This window comes from Gekko japonicus, unplaced genomic scaffold, assembly GCF_001447785.1.
Source record: "Gekko japonicus isolate JY-2015 unplaced genomic scaffold, Gekko_japonicus_V1.1 scaffold70, whole genome shotgun sequence".
In the NCBI taxonomy this organism is placed as follows: Eukaryota; Metazoa; Chordata; class Lepidosauria; order Squamata; family Gekkonidae; genus Gekko; species Gekko japonicus.
In genome coordinates, this window is record NW_015167529.1 from 1252691 (window position 1) to 1263105 (window position 10415).

The following is a 10415-nucleotide window of genomic DNA, read 5'->3' on the forward strand; positions in this document are numbered from 1 at the left end:
GCATGGAATTTCTACAGGAGAGTAAATTGCAGTCTGAAACATGAACCTTTTTGGGATACTGTGATATGGCTAGATGTCACTGTACAGTAATGCATCATGGAAATCTTCCTCATAATTCTGCACAGTCTGTTTTTCATTCTCTTAAGTACTGTGTTAAACTGGCAGTTTTACTTCTAAAAATTGTACTATTGTATTCATGCTGCAGTTGATGCTACATAATGTCAGCATTTGTCTTTATGAAAGACCTGGAACAGAGGTAAAGGTGGAAACACAATGAAGTAGCTAATATGCGTCAGCTCTTCGAATTAAAAATAGCCCACATATCTTTGACTAAACCCCAGTTTTCTTGCTGCCTTGTTGGAAAATACTGTGTTAGCCTGTAAGCTTGCTTGGAGAACATGTTGTTCTAGTGAAACTTCAGAGTATTATTCTTGCTTTTGATCATTTTCTCCCCAGTCTTGATCCTCTGTATTGTGAAACTTTACCTGCAGCTAGTGATCCTTGTACCAAAAACAAGACACAGCAATGGAGATGGGGAGGGGAATAAATAAATATGGAGTTAGGGAAAAGTGTACAGTGCTCAGTGGGGTTCCCTGGACAAACTATTTTTGATGTAATAATTGATAACTTTTAAGGGGGACGGACAGCTCTTGAAACACCAAAATTAAAGTCATTAAGTTAAATTAGTTGAAAGTCAACTGCTAACAAAACACCTCAATTTCTATGTATATTTGCTTTTTCCCGCTCTAAGAGGAGCCTAGGGTCATGTAGACTCAGGCAAGTGAGGTAGCAATTGACCAGCCAGCTTCCTTTTAAAAAAAAAAAATCAGGGATGAGAAGATGCTCTGACTAGGATAGGAGCCTAGCCTAATCTTAGAAGATACACAGGATTGGCAATGGTTACTATTTGTATGGGAGACCAGCAAGGAACACAAAGATTGTAACGCAGCAACAGCAAACCACTTCCCAACACAAGATCCCAAAGCATCCATGAGAATCCATGCTCCAGACCCATGTTTTGGTAGCATGGTGTCACCACAAAGCCGTGGATATGTGATTTCTGTGCTGCATTCTGTGGCCATGGACAAGGTATGTAATTTGATGGTGATGTTGGGGTGACCCAATGCAAAAATCATAAGGATCCATGAGGATCCGTGCTTTGGAACCATGTATTTGCAGAATGGTGTCGCCATGAAGCTGTGGATCCGTGATCTTTGTGGTATAACCTGTTTCCATGGACATGTTATGTAATTTGATGTTGCGTTTGGGGTGACCCAATGCAAAAACCCCAAGGATCTGTGAGGATCCGTGCTTCAGAACCATGTTGTGGCTTCATGGTGTTGCCACGAAGCCATGGATCCATTTTGTGGTGCGAGCCGTGCCATGCACATTTGATGGTGAGTTCATGGTGACCCAATGCAAAAACCTTGAGGAGCCACGAGGATCTGTGCTTCGGAACCATGTTTTTGCAACATGGTGTTGCCACGAAGCTGGGGACCCATGAATACTGTGGTGTAAGTAGTGGCCATGGACATGGTATACAATTTAATGGTATGTTTGGGGTGTCCCAACACAAAAACCACAAGCATCCATGAGGATCCATGCTCCAGAACCATGTTTTGGCAGCATGGTGTTGCCATGAAGCCGTGGACATGATTTCTGTGCTGCATTCTGTGGCCATGGACAAGGCATATTATTTGATGGTGATGTTAGGGTGACTCAATGCAAAAATCATGAGGATCCGTGCTTCAGAACCATGTTTTTGCAGCATGGTGTTGCCACAGAGCCGTGGCACCGTGATTTCTGTGGTGCAGGCTGTGACCATGGACATGAAATGGGATTTCATGGTATGTTTGTGGTGTCCCAACAGAAAAAAACAAAGCATCCATGAGGATCCGTGCTTCAGAATCATGTTTTTGCAGAATGGTGTCACCACAAAGCCGTGGATCTGTGATTTTTGTGGTGCAAGCTGTGGACGTGGATGTGTTATGTGATTTGATGGTTTGTTTGGAGTGACCCAATTGAAAAACCCTGAGGATCCATGCTTTGGAACCATGTTTTTGCAGTTTTGTGGTGCCACGAATTCGTGGGGGCATGATTTTTGGACTGCTGCCTATAGTCTAAGACATGGTCTGCAGTATGTTGGTGGTTTTATTTTGTTTCAGTATAAAAGTCATATGAATTCATGAGGATCCTTGCTTTGGAATCATGTGTTTGCGCTGTTGTGGTGCCACGAATCTGTGAATGCGTTATTTTTGTGGTGCCCCTTGTAGACTAACACATGACCTACAATATGATGGTGGTTTTATTTCGTTTCAATGTAAAAATCATATGAATTCATGAAGATCCACGTAGATCCGACGTTTACCTTTTTCCGACTGGGAAGGGGCGTGTGCGTGCGTGTGAACCGTTTATACGGCCAACTGTCTTCCGCGTGTGCTCTCGTGTCACGGAGACGGCAGGTTTCCATTCAAGGTTGGGCAGGCCGGGTGCGACGATAAGCAGGGCTGAGGCGAGACAAAAGGAGCAGAAGGAATAACGAGAGCCCCTTAGGGACGTCTCCGAAATCAGCGGCGCTGAGGTAATTAAATGTGGGGCGAGAACACGGAAGCGGCTAGAGGTGACGCTCCCGCCCTCGGATCCTCGGCGAAGAGGGACAGGAGGACGAAGGTCGGCGATCTGGAGGCCTCTCCCGCCCCCGGCTCAGACGAGTGTGTCCGTGTGAGGCGGCGCCCGACGCTTCTGCCTCGATCCGGCTCCGGAGAAATGCAGCCAAAGGGGGCCGCCTTCTCCTCGCCCCCCCGCCCCCGGTCGAGCGCCTTCCACCCTACGCCAAACGTGGCTGCCCACTCGTGAGGGGAAGGCAAAAAGCGATGTTGTAAGCGCGAAGGCCTGAGCTGGGCTCTGGGGCTTTCGGGAACGGTAGTTTTCGCACGGTCAGCAAATGTGTAGGGTGAAGTAGGAGTAAGGGGGTAAAAAAAGAAAAAAAACATGGAACACAGAAAAAAAATCTAGCTGCGACTCCGCCGGGACTCGAACCCGGAACCTTTGAATCCCTTCACCCTCTAGAAGTCCAATGCGCTATCCATTGCGCCACGGAGCCACCTGTTGGATTCTTTGTACATTGGCTATACAGCCTATAGCGAAAGACGTTACAGCGTGCTCGGTAGACGAGGGACGTTGGTTCTTAGCTTTTGTTGTTGTTGTTCAGTCGCACAGTCTTTGCGACCCCATGGACCAGATCACACCAGGCCTTTCTGTCTTCCCCGTCCTCTGAAGTTGGCTCAATTTCATGTTGTTTTATGCAAACACACACGGTTTTGGGGTTTTTTGCGTCGTCTTGTTATTTTTACAAATATCCCCGATGGAACTATTTAGTTAATTTGAAATCGATAGTGCTTGTCTAGGCTTTGTGACATTCTTAAAAAGTAATTATTTGGGAGCTTTCAAAATATGTATTTAAGATTTGCTATTATTACTAGTGATATAATTGCTTTTACTGTGGTTGCTCAATTTGCATAAAATAAAAAGATCACATAATGATATACCATATAATATTTAAAATGTGTAAAGTAATTTTCTTTGTATTTTGATAATTTGAATTATACTATTATTAAATTATTCTTTTTATGATAATAATTATTTGAGGACACTACTGCTTGCTTAAAGATCTTTTGTTAGTTTTCTTCTGTCTTTGAGCCAGTAACTCTCCAGATTAACAAGGAGTATACTTTTAAAAAATAATAAACGATCTTCTGTTGTTTTAAGAATATGTAACCTTTTTGGTTATACAGAAATATTTGGCAATGAAAATAGGGATAATATTTTTATACAGATGCTTTGAAATGTTATAGGCAGCTAATGGTCTGAAAGCTCCAGTTCAGTTACTTGATGTCAGTTCAATCATTTCATGCTTTAATTATATGTAAAACAGTAAAGTGCTGGCACTTAAAGATTAACGGATTTATTATGGCATAAACTTTCATAAACTAGAAGCCATGAAAAGATTTCATCTTCAAACAAAAAACGTTTGCCTGCTGCTTACCCCAAGAGACATTAGTCCAGGAAATTACCATTTTGATAATTTTCTATTCATTATTTTGGGGCCACTTCAAAATGTGCAAACCTTAAATGAGAAACTGCTGTCAGGAGTTTTTGTCAATCCTACGTCCAGAAGGTGCCTTTTGGTACTGATAGCTATATTTATTTATTTAAAATCTTTTTATGCTGCCTTTCCACCCAGTCAGGGTCCACAATGTGGGGATAAAAACATTAAAACAATTACAGTTAAAATATAACATGCAGTTAAAAACACATAAACAACAGTAGAAGGTGGGCCAATAGATAAAACAAAAAAAGTCTTCACCTGCTGGCAAAAAATACAGATAGGGGGAGACAAAAAAAAAATCTCTCGGAGACAGTCCCAAAGTTTCGATGCCACAGCAAAGAAGTCCCTCTCTCGGGTCACCAACTGTCAAGCTTCAGATGGCAGGACAGCTGGAGCAGGATCTCAGAGGATGACCTGAGTAAGCAGGTAGGTTCGTATGGAAGAAGGAGGGTTGCCAACTCCAGGGTCGGAAATACCTGGAGGTTTGAGGGTGGCGCCTGGGAGAGTGGCGTTTAGAGAGGGGGGAGGGTCCTTGGTAGGAATATAATACCATGCAGTACCTTCCAAAGCAGACATTTTCTCCCAGAGGAGTGGAATAAATTTTTTGAATGAGTAATAAATAAAGATGGGTAACCATGGTCAGTCTGTCTGTAGCAGTAGAAAAGAGCAAGAGTCCAGTGGCACCTTAAAGACTAACAAAATACGTGGCAGGGTATCAGCTTTCGTGAGTCACTGCTCACTTCTTCAGGTATCAGGCATCTGGAGAAGTGAGCTGTGACTCATGAAAACTCATACCCTGCCACATATTTTGTTAGTCTTTAAGGTGCCACTGGACTCTTGCACTTTTCTACCGAATAAGTAATAAGTGATTTATATAGTCTGGAGATCAGTTATAATTCTGGGAGCTCTCCAGCCCCCACCTGGAGGTTTGCAACCCTAGAGAAGGTGGTCCTTAAGGCACTTTGGTCCCAAGCTGTACAGGCTTTAAAGGTCAATACCAGCACCTTGAAATGAGCCCAGATGCAAACTGGAGCCAGACTGGACTGATATGGCCCCTATGACCCACACCAGTCAACACTTTGGCCACAGCATTCTATACCAACTGTGGCCTCCAGACAGTCTTCAAAGGGCAGTCCCACGTGGAGCACATTGCAGTCATCTAATGTAAACATTAGCATGGCAAGCAGATGAATCACCTGTGGCACAAGGAACATGGCTTTGTGGCATACCTGGACAGAAGCAGAGCTTGGTGGGGCAGGAAGGTTTGTGGACCTAGCAAGTAGCATAAGAATCAGGCCTGTCTCTCATGCTACACTAGCATGTGCTGTTCAGCTTAGCAGAGGAGAAGCACCATGACACCTAAGGCACAGGGAATGGCATTGTTCCTAAAACACACACTAGAAGGGTGCTGTTCCATCCTTAAGGATTTTTGGCACACTTGCCCAAAAGGGTGTCCATCACTGTGCTACAATAATGTGGAACAAAGAATGGTTTAGTACACAAACAGACAAAACACACAGTGCAATCCTTTCATGTCTATGCAAAAGGTAAATCCTGCGATATTCAGTGGTGTTTATCCCTGGGTAAGGGTTCATAGGAGCTGTGGTGGCTCAAGTGGTTAAGACGCTGAACTGCAGGCTGTGGAAGGTCAGTAGTTCAGCAGTTCAAGACCTGAGTTGCCGCATGACGGAGTGAGCTCCTGTCTCTGGCCCCAGCTCCTGCCAACCTAGCAGTTCGAAAGCAAGACATTGCAAGTAGATAAATAGGTACCACTTCGGTGGGAAGGTAACAGCGTTCCGTGTGCCTTGGTGTTTAGTCATGCCGGCCACATGACCACGGAAACGTCTTCAGACAGCGCTGGCTCTTCGGCTTTGAAACGGAGATGAGCACCGCAACCCTAGAGTCGGATTCGACTGGCTTTCGAGCAAGGGAACCTTTACCTTTAAGGGTTCATAGGATTTCACCCTAAATAGATTTGTCCAGTAGAAATTACAAGAAAGGTTTCTGTAAACAGTTGCCAGTCTGTTTCTTTCCACTGCTAATACAGTTGTAGTTTTTTCCTTTATTTGTTTTTCAGATGTTCATTTCAATCCTGCTTATTGGAGTAAGGGTGCATGCTGTGACCAAGACAATGGGCTTGATATTGGACTAGAAATAAACTTATTCTCTTTAAAAATACTGAGCAGTTATGATCCATAACAGCAGGATGGCGGAGAGTGTGATGATCTTTCACAACAAGGTGTATTCTTTGAATTGGGGGCGGGCGGGGAATATGTGAGTGGAATAATAAAAACTAAGGAGAAAGAAAATAATAAGTGAGTTAGCATTTACTTTGCACACACCTGCCGCTTAGCATTCAGACTTAGCCAGAACTCAGCTACAGAATTTGTGGGCTCAGCTGGCGAACCTTGTGTTTAGTGTCAATACATATAAATCCTAGAGTGGTAGCTGTATTAGCCTGTTGCTCCGTGTGTGTGTGTGTGTGTGCGCGCGCGCGCATGCCCACACGCAGCAAAATGAATAGGTACCTTATACTGAATCAGACCAAGGATCCATCACAGTCGGTGTTGTCTTCACTGACTGGCACTGGCTCTGCAGGGCCTCCTGTAGCAGTCTTTTGTATCACCTATTACTTGATTCTTTTAAGTGGAGATTCTAGGGATTGAACCTGGGATCTTCTGCCGGCTGGGCAGATGCTCTATCATTGAGCACCAAGCTCTCCCTGAAAAAGGTCACTGTGCTACACTACTAAGAGAGCACAAACAAAAATAATATAAGTGAAGTGATAAAGTTTTACATAGGAAAAGTAAAGCTGTTTCTTGTTAACACAGCATGAAGTGATAAGAGTATACTGTGCCATTTTGTGTTGCAGATGGGTGTTCCTGTCTTCAAATGCACTCTCACAAAAATATTCCTACACATGGAAAAGGGAGGGCTACAACATTTCTCCCTGACATTTTGTTTTTGTATAGAAGAGCACTGGGGGAAAAACATCCACAGTAAAGAGTAGTATAGTTCAGACACAGCTGTGCCACTTTAGTGTTGTGGAGAACTTGGTTTTCATAAAGACAGCCTATCTCCATATGGGCCAGAGTTTCTAGATCCACAAAGGTGGCTTAAAGGAAGACAGGATCAGTTGAATTCATCTCTTTAGAAACTAGCACTGCTTCCAACATCCATCTATCTGAGTAATTTTTTTTACAAATAGTACCTTTCTTTGATAATTGCTGCTGATCATGTTCAGAAGGGCTGGCTGGTGTGGAATTCTCACTGTCAGAGCAACAGCCAATAACGGGGCTTCATCTGCTAGCACCAATTCATCCGCTGCTATGTGTTCCTTCTCCTGGAGGGAAACACAACACTAAATAAATTTACCTAGTCTGTTTTTAGTGCAGTTTTTAAAATAGAAGCTTCCTGGTCCCTTGATGCTAATGCAAAGGCCTTTAGGTGAGTCTTCTATAGCTATGCATCAGTTGGAACACTATTCTTTGTGCATGAAGTTTACCATTCCTCTGAGTCTGTGCAGAGTGCTCTGCTCACCACTGAATTCAGGCATCTGAGATTTAGAGAAAGGCATTCTTCTCAAGGGAGATAGATTCAGGTGGGCAGCCCTGTTGGTCTGAAGCAGCAGAATAAAATTTGAGACCAGTGACACCTTTAAGAACAACTAAGTTTTATTGTGGTTATAAGCTTTGGTGTGCATGCACACTTCTTCGGATACATTGAAACAGAAGTCACTAACCATTACATATAGGTAGAAGGTGGGGGAGGGTGTTGTCAGAAAGGCTAATTAGATTCAAGAGTCATAAATACATGAGCAGTAAGTATAGCTAAGAGTAGATAAAGGTAATTGGGAAGACTGTGAATAGCAGCAAATTAGTATACAGCGTAATAAAGGAGTTTACAAACAGATGCAAGAACTGAATGATGTTAGTATGTGTAGTGAGATAAGAAACCAATATCTCTGTTAATCCCTGGGGGTTTCATTGTCCTCAGTGCTGTAATAACCTGTAACTCAGCAATCTCCCGTTCTAGTCTGTTTCTGAAGTTCCTTTGCAGTAAAGAAGAAGAAAAAGAAGAGATTGGATTTATACCCCACCCTTCACTCAGAGTCTCAGAACGGCTTACAAGCTCCTTCCCCTTCCCCTCCCCACAACTGATACCCGGTGAAGTAGGTGGGGCTGAGAGAGCTCTGACAGAAACTGCTCTTTCAAGAATAGTTCTGACAGAACTATGGCTTGCCCAAGGTCATCCAGCAGTTGCAAGTGGGGAATCAAAACCAGTTCTCCCAGATTAGAGTATGCACACTTAACCACTACACCAAACTGGCACTACAACAAACTGGCTAAAACAGCTACTCTGAAGTCCCTCATTGAATGACCGAAGTTGGAAGTGTTCTCTTACAGGTTTCTCAGTTTTGTGATCCTTGATGTTAGATTTGTGTCCATTAAATCTTTGGCATAGGATTTGACCTGTTTGCCCTATGCAGAGAATGGGAGGGCATTGTTGGCATTTAATAACATATACCAGTGATGGCGAACCTTTTAGAGACCGAGTGCCTGAACTGGAACCCAAAACCCACTTATTTATCGCAAAGTGCCAACACGGCAATTTAACCTGAATATTGAGGGTTTAGTTTAGAAAAAACAACTCATACATTAACATCTTTTGTCTTAAAAGAAAAACACAATAATAGAGCTTTCAATGATACAAGCAACTTTTTATTGAAAGGTAAAAGTTTGCATTTGGCATGCTTTTGAACCCCCAATTGGGGGCCACCCAGGTAGCTAGGGCGATGGCGCGCGTGCCCACAGAGAGGGCTCTGGGTGCCACCTCTGGCACATGTGCTATAGGTTCGCCACCACTGATATATACCATGTTGGGAGATGAGTAAGTGAATAAGCCTGAGATGGTATAGTTGATGTTGTTAAGTCCAGTGATTGTGTTGTCTGGGTGTATATGTCAGCAAAGTTGGTATCTGGGTTTATTGCAAGCTCTGGTCCCAGTGTCCATGTTCAAATTAGATGTTGTATTATTGTGTGTGAGAAGTTGTTTAAGACAGGGGGACTGTCTGTGGGCATATTCCCTCCTCAGTACTTCTGAAAGAAAATTGTCATTGTCCAGTATAGGTTATAAATCACAGATGATGCGTTGAACTGTTTTGAGTTGAGAGCTGTTATGTGACCACTAGTGGTGTTATGTTATTGTCTCTTTGGGCCCTGTCTTGCAACAAGTTTTCTCTAGGTACCATTTTGGCTTTGTTAATCTCTTTCTTGACTTCATCAGGTGGATACTTTATTCTGAAAAGGTTTGTTGTAGATCCCTCAGGTGAGAATCTCTGTCTGTAGGACTGGAACAGATGTGCCTATAGCATAGAGCCCGGCTGTATACAATGGATTGTTTGGTATGTTTAGGATAGTAGCTGGAGGCATGTAGATATATTTGTCAGTCAGTAGGTTTCCAGTGTATGGTGGTGTCATCCATTGTGTATTTGTACAGTAGTGTCCAGAAAATGTATTTCTTCCGTAGATTGGTTCATTGCCAGGTTGATGTGAGATGTTGGTGAATAGAGATTCCACATCTATAGTGGCTAAAATAGAATACTCTGGAAGGCTGTTCAAAGATTTTATTTTCCTCAGAAAATGTGCAGTATTGCACACATAATTAGGGGCATTGATGGCATAGGATTTTAGAATAGAATCCATGTATCTAGATACCCTCATGTTGATAGTGCCTATGCCTGAGACAATGGGGCATTCTGGATTGTCTGGTTTATGTATTTTGGGTAAAAGATAAATGCTACTTGGTTGAGGTTCCTGTGGTGTCTGTGTCTGAAAAGATTTGTTTCTGAATGGGTAGGGGTAATTCCTTTATCATCTGGTTTAGTTTCCACACAAAAATGGGTTACAAGTCATAAGGAACATGATTTCTGAAACCATCACAGCTGACTTTTCCACCAGACTCTGACATTTTGTTCTCATCCATAATCACTTCAGATTTGGTGACAACTTATTCCTTCAGATCAATGGTACAGCCATGGGCACCCTCATGGCCCCACGGTATGCTAACATCTTCGTAGCTGACTTGGAGCAGTGCTTCCTAAACTCCTACCCACTCACACCTCTCTTATACCTGTGATACAATGATGACATCTTTATTATCTGGACACATGGTAAAGAAGCCCTGGATAAATTCCACCAGGCATTCAACAATTTTCACCCCATCATCAATGACAATGAACCAACCTATGCAAGAAATACATTTTTGGGACACCACTGTACAAATACTCTTCTATAATGCTGTATAC

General features: G+C 43.0%; 1 non-coding gene across 1 annotated transcript; it reads right to left on the reverse strand.

Annotated features, from left to right (window-relative positions):
* Positions 1 to 3018: 3018 nt before the first annotated feature.
* On the reverse strand, positions 3019 to 3103 carry TRNAR-UCU. Its single transcript is given in 2 exon segments — positions 3019 to 3054; positions 3067 to 3103. It is a non-coding gene; the product is annotated as a tRNA-Arg (tRNA).
* Between the last annotated feature and the right edge of the window lie 7312 nt (positions 3104 to 10415).